This window comes from Macadamia integrifolia, chromosome 7 (genome assembly GCF_013358625.1).
Source record: "Macadamia integrifolia cultivar HAES 741 chromosome 7, SCU_Mint_v3, whole genome shotgun sequence".
Lineage (NCBI taxonomy): Eukaryota > Viridiplantae > Streptophyta > Magnoliopsida > Proteales > Proteaceae > Macadamia > Macadamia integrifolia.
This window is the reverse complement of record NC_056563.1, coordinates 5,515,249-5,521,248: the sequence shown is the minus strand read 5'-3', so window position 1 is coordinate 5,521,248 and position 6,000 is coordinate 5,515,249.

Genomic DNA, 6,000 nt, shown 5'->3' with positions numbered 1-6,000 from the left:
ACTCCCAGCAATGCATGCAATGGATGCCCATGGATTGTTAAAATAATTGTGCTTCAAACTTGCCTTCCAATTGTTCCATGGGGTCTCATAATATTTCTTCAAGTCCTTCCGAACCTTGAAGAAGCTGTCTCCCTCTATAGAGACCTCTTTGAGAACCCCATTAAATAAGTCACCCACATCTTTTGGTTCGCCAAGCAAGTTTTCAATAATTCCCTTTTTCTGAAGCAACTCAACGTCCTAGTGAGAGTTGATGAGGTCATCGATAAAAGTAGCATAATCTGTGATGAACTGATTATCAGGAAAATACTGCTCGAACGCAACAAAGGTTTCGAAGTGTAAACTCCGTCCCATCCTGAATTGTAATGGTTGGAATTTTCAACAATCCATTATTGCTGAATGTTATGTCCAACAAATTACATGTCTCCTCCATCTCCTCCTCAAACTTGACACCGGCCTCTTCGAGCTCTGTTACACAATGGGTGGACGCCGCGGGTGCTCCAGGTTCCTTCTTCTTCGGCCTCTGTGATCTCCAGGATTAGCATTCTTCAGACCATGTTTGTCATCAAGATTAGTAGTTGTTAGAATTTATATTTATTTTATTATAATTAAGTTTCAAAATGAAGTTTTTTTTTTATGTGTTTTATGACTTGTAATGATGTGGGACCCTTAGGGTCAAGGTAGTGGAAAATGGTCAATAACACCTTATGGGAGTCTTGAAGTCCATTCATGGCCATTACCATGAGTGGAAATGTGGGCAAAGATTAATTTCATTTATAAAATTAATTCTCAATTCATACCATAGGTTATTACCAAATTGAGGTAAATGGTCAATGCCATTATATGGGTACCCTAAAGTCCATTCATGGTCACTACCATGAGGATTACAAATATGAAGACGGCCTCTGTGATCTCCAGGATTAGTATTCTTCAGACCATGTTTGTTATTAAGATTAGTAGTCTTAAGGATGAGTTCTAGTATGAAGCAACCGTCAATTACCATCATTTTCACAAACTCTTCTTTAGATCGTTGGAAAATTTCAGAGTAACATTGCCGAGCTCTATCTTCCATTTCTTTCATAGCTTCGACTTAATCGTCCAATGTTGCCTGAGATTTGTTACGAAATAGAAAATCATTAAGATACCGCAACTTATGTGCTTCCATGGGCTTTAAGTGTTCCTTGTAGTGGTGAAAAGGGCCGATGGAGACCATGCGAGGTATGTAGGCTTCTGGTTTTCTTTCCAACTGTAGCTTGGGAACTCGGTATATGCTGCAATTGAATGGCAAGGAAGGCAGGTCTTTAATTTCTTTCTTGATAGAATCCGTTATTGATCCAACACCAACTGCATGTCCTCCCTTGCTCTTGTGTTCTCTTACAGTACTAATATCATTAGCTGAAGTGATATCAGTAACGTGCGCCATTGTCTTGACCTCTGATCTCTTCCGTTCTTTTCAACAACCAAGCATTGGAGTGGTGATATCACTACCAAAATCACCCCAATATATGTCAGTGTGTTATACGGTTCTATATAATAGGAATGAGAAAAGAACCCTGCCTTCTTATGTGTCTCTACACCCAAGGTGGGCGCGATAAGTAGGCGGTGCCCCTGCCCAAATGCCTCTATATGGGCCCCCATTGGCCTACGTGCTGGTTCGTTGGCCACATAAGCGGACATGGTTCTTTAGCCCTATAGAACAGATCAATTGAAGAATCAACAATATAATGAATGCCCCTGCACCATCACGGGGCCAATAGGGGAGAAAGGGAAAACATCAACAAGGATAGAATTTCTGCCTACCATTGGGGATAAAGTAGGCATTTCACCCCTCTTGAGTATGGGTGCTAGAGCCACATGCTCAGATAGAATCCTCTTTCTCATGATGAAACGAACAATGTTGAAACTTCTTTAGAAGCTCCAACATCGGAGTCCAAATTGTCTGTAGTGAGCATCCAATAGTTGGGAGGGCCCAGCCATACACCCCAGTCATTGAATGCTCACTGCACCTCATTGCATCATCGTAGATGATTTTGGCTCAACACGATAGCTTAAAAAATAGATCAGATCGTTCTTGGCCGAGACCAATTGACATTGATCCACTTGTTAGGTACAAAGGTAAAATGTTCCATAAAAGCAATCTAAAAAATTGAAAGGGGGATAAATCTATCTAATCCAATCTAGATCAGTACCAATTAGGACCGGTCTCAAGGTTTGACACCTTGAGTAGGACGGACTCCCTTAACTATTGAACTAAGAACATGTTTCGTTGTCCTCCCACATGCTTGGGTCCATGGTTAAAATCTAACATTCAAAAAAAAAAAAAAAAAAAAACACAAACACAAACTGAACTATCTACAAGGAGTCATCTCCCGAGTGAGATTCCACCAGGTGAGTCTCGATTCAACTCACCAAGTTTCTAACCCTGTATTATGGAAGAATCCGTTAAACGGTTTGTCACCATTCTTCAACAATTTCAGTCTCAATTTTGTGACTCTCAAAACATAAGGAAACAATACGAACACTGAGGGAAAAGACAAACTCAGTTTTGTGAGAATGTCAAAAATCAAGGGAGGGGGCGTAAATTCTGAAAATGTTTGAATTTATATATAATTTTAGTAAAGTACAAGAGAAGGGCCTGAAGAGGCGTTAATTCTGAAAAATTCAAATCTATATGTAATTTCGATAAAATACAAGGAAAATGATTTATTAGTTTCAAAATATTGAAAAATAAATAAAAATTTTGACACGTCTTATCTAAGGAGTCCCATCCAATTGCCATAGTTACCCTCTTTTCCTCTATAATCAAGATTTTAACGGAAATGATTATCTTCAAAAAAAAAAATTGCGTGAGAAAAACATTATAAGAAATTTTGAAAAAAAAAAAGAATTAGAGTTAACGAGGAATCTGTCTTACCAGAATATTTGAATCTAGACTCCGAAATTAATATTATATCCAAAAATTAACCGGTTAAACATTATTAAAGATGTATAAGACAATTTTTTAGTATTTAAATCTTTAGGCTTGACAAAACACCCCATCCTTCTCCCGTCCGAAAAAATTTTTTAAATTTAAATTTTAAAAAAATAAAAATAAAATAACCTAAAAACCATATCCAAGGTTGGGTTATTCGTCCAATTCAATGTAAAAAGAATAATAATATTAAGAAGAAGGGGAATAAACTGACCTTGTTCGTTTATATAGTATGAAGCAGCCAAAGCCAGTAAAGAAGGGCTCTAAGTGTGTAAAGAGGAGTGTGTGAGAGAGAGAGACACAATATATCCCACACTTGCTAGCTAGCATGTCAAGATTTATCCAAGACTAATCATAGAGCTTGGCTTACACTCTCTTTTCTGAGTGAATTACTCTCTATAAATAATAATCACCCTACTAATCTTCTGTTCAACTACATGTGAAAAAAAAAAGGTGGAGAATGTAATTTATTATTGACTAAGATCCACGTTTCCAAAAGCAATATGAAATGAATTAAAATAAGCCAAAGAGTGATTCAATTCCAAAACCACGCAATCTTAAAAGAAAGATTATCCAAGATTCTCTAGGTTGACCCCATTTGGTTATAACCTATTTTTCAAGTCGATCAATTATTGGTAGGTTTGTATAAGTTGAATTATAGCTGCTTTATATTACCTTTTTTTTTATATTTAGGGTTAGGATCCTCAATCACGTGATATGGGATTTAGCGCAGATCCAATGGTTGTGCTAATCTTGGACTGCATATCCATGCCTTAGGTTGTATGTCTGAAGGCTCCCAACCCTTGAATCTACGCTTACACTATAGCACAGTACAAAGGAGCGAATAATATTTTTCACTTGTGTTAAGTATATAGGTGTGGTAATAATATTTATATATGGGTGTGGTAATAACATTTTTCACTTGTTAAGTATGTATTTTTTGTAAGAGGCAAAAGTATACTACAGATATATGATAAATTAAGGAACAACACCAATGAGAGTGCTGTGTCTGTGAGAATCCCAAAACACTCTTACATGTGAAAAAAGTGGAAAATGATGTATAGCCTTCCTCAACTCAATCATGTATTACATGACTTCTAGTTTATTCGATCTCTTTCACATTCTTTCTTATTTATTGTTATCTCCTCGAAGGAAAATGTTTTCTGTTGAGGTACGTGGATGAGAGTGCATATAATAATGATGACCTTTCCCTATGTATGAATATTAAAAATATTTTCCTCACTAGTGGAAGTATTTTTCCAGATGTTTCAAGATGTTTTATCCTAACATCAAAACCACTAGTGAAGAGATATTCTATTCTATTTACTGTCGGTGATAGCAAACATGCTAAAGCATTAATGGAGATGGAATTTACACCTTTCATGTGATTATCCTAATATGATTTGACCTATAATTTAAAATAATAATAATAATAATAATAATAATAATAATTTCATAAATAAAGTGTAAGACTTTTTTTTCTCTTGACTTTAGTACGTGGCATTCCATGTGTTTACACACATGTAAAAGAGTGCTTGATCTTACTATATATATATATATATATATATATTAATTAGGGGTGTCAATTCCTAAACCAAACCGGTAAAATCGGTCGGATCGAACCGATAACAACCCGAACCAAACCAAATCGAAGCCTTATTGGTTCGGTTCGCTTTCGAGTATTGCAACCCCAAAACCAAACCTAACCGCACCGAAAAACAAATGAACCTGAAACCAAACCAAAACCGGCTCAAAACCCAGACCGAAACCGAAACCAAACCGGTAAGAAACCGAAACACTCCAAAATTCATTAAAAAAATCAAAATTTGCATAGTTTTGTATACATTTGTATAGAACGTCGAATCAAAACTAGACCAAAAACCAAAACCAACCCGGTTACAAATCGATTTAAGAAACCAAAGTTCAACAGTTCAACATTTGGTTGTTTCCTAATGGCTCCATACCGGTTTAAAAAACCGATCCAAACCGAAATGAACCTGATAAATCCAAACCGGTACCAACCCGAACCCAAACCGCACCGAAGCCGACACCGGATCGAAACCGATAAATCCTTAATGGGTCGGTTTCGGCCAGTTCCAAAGTCACACCAAAACCGGTGGAACTGGACCGAAACCGCACCAAACCAGACCATTGACACCCCTAATATATATATATATATATATTAACTTTAAAAACATTTCATTATCCATATCTTTGTACTTGATGTCCTAAACAGGGTATCGGCCTTGTTTTGAGCCTCATCATCTGAGGACTTGTGTAAACCCCAGTCAATATTCCTCAGGAAATTCTTCTATTGGGAGAGAAGAAATAGGGAGTGATCACCTATATTAAGGTTTAAGATTTATAATTTAGAAAAGTAGGAGATAGAAATGCCCCTTGATCGTGGGGATTCCAGTATCAATAAGGGAGTGCACATCATCATCAACGGATTTGGCTCCTCTCCAACAAGTGCACCCTCCAATTACCTTTCAACGATCCATCCAAGGGTTGGGAGAGCTTGATCACGCATCCCAACACCTGCCAACACTTGGGGATACGTGTTCAAGCACTCCCAACCCTTGGATAAATCGTTGGAAGGTCGGTGGTGTTGGAGAGGATCTTTTTCTGATCATCAACAGGATTTTGGCTTTGACAAGGGTGCGGAAAAATAGGGCCGGGTTGTACCTTGATTTGACAAAGGTATATTCATTTCCCCAAAAAATACATATCTCTACATAATTCAGTGATTCAGTTGGTTCAACAAAGAGTTCATGTCAACTACAAATTAGGTAGGGAAGGTATTAGGTATCTTAATCCATCCGGTTAATCTAGACTTCCCATTTACTTAGTACTTTATGCCTAATAATAAATTTTCCAATTTACAATATATAATGTTAAATTGCAAAATAAATTATATATAAAAAAAAAAAGATGGAGGAAAAAAATATAAAGAAGCTAAAGAAAACTAAAATGACCCTACATCTAAGAAATTATTCCATCGGATGTACTCTCCCAAGGAGCCTGGAATAGCG